Below are 958 nucleotides of genomic sequence, written 5' to 3'. Positions count from 1 at the left end.
ACCCATATCACTGTATTTACAGCCATCAGTGTTCAGTATCATCACTGATAGTCGAGTAATAATGAAACTGAAGCACAGGTCGTGGTTTAGCAGCATTACTGCGCTTTATTCTGCCGTCTGCTGCCTGAAACTGACGAGATGCTTGAATATAACACTTAAACAACAGCTGGCCAGAGGAAAAATACAGAGATGCACGTTGCTATCATTATTATTATTATTACTATTATTATTATTAGTAGTAGTAGTGGTGGTGTTAGTAGTAGTAGTAGTCGTGGTAGTAGTAGTAGTAATAGTAGTAGTAGTGTCATTATTATTCCTTCTTACAGTTCAAGGTTTGAAATATCGATCTAGAGCCACCAGGGGGCACTAAACTACTACAAATAAAACTGCAGAGTCACTTGTCTCAGCGGTGACTCTCAGCGTTCATATATGAATGTTTTATGATAGAAATACTGAAGCCTATATTCTGCCTGTCCACTACTGTATAATAAAGCATTCTCAGTGCATCAGACTGCATCAGGCCTAATTATTACATCGTTATAGAGAACCTTGTAACGTAAATTCAGAAAACAGTAAGAGACAGGAGTATAGAGGATACTACAGTGTGATGGTAGGCTTTAAAAAACGGACTATTTTATGAATATTTAATAATTTCCTATACAGACACGTGGCACCTAACAATTCTGCACTTGGCACATTACAGTAGCCACTAACTGGCCACTTTATTAGAAACACCTACCTTTTAGTTCCTTTAACTGGCCACTTTATTAGAAACACCTACCTTGTGCTTCATTCACTGGCCACTTTATTAGAAACGCCCACCCCCTTCTGATTCCACTAACTGGCCACTTTATTAGAAACACCTACCTTTTAGTTCCTTTAACTCGCCACTTTATTAGAAACACCTACCTTGTGCTTCATTCACTGGCCACTTTATTAGAAACGCCCACCCCCTTCT

This window comes from Pygocentrus nattereri, chromosome 23, assembly GCF_015220715.1.
Source record: "Pygocentrus nattereri isolate fPygNat1 chromosome 23, fPygNat1.pri, whole genome shotgun sequence".
NCBI lineage: Eukaryota > Metazoa > Chordata > Actinopteri > Characiformes > Serrasalmidae > Pygocentrus > Pygocentrus nattereri.
The sequence above is the reverse complement of the archived record's forward strand: the minus strand, read 5'-3'. Positions refer to the sequence as shown.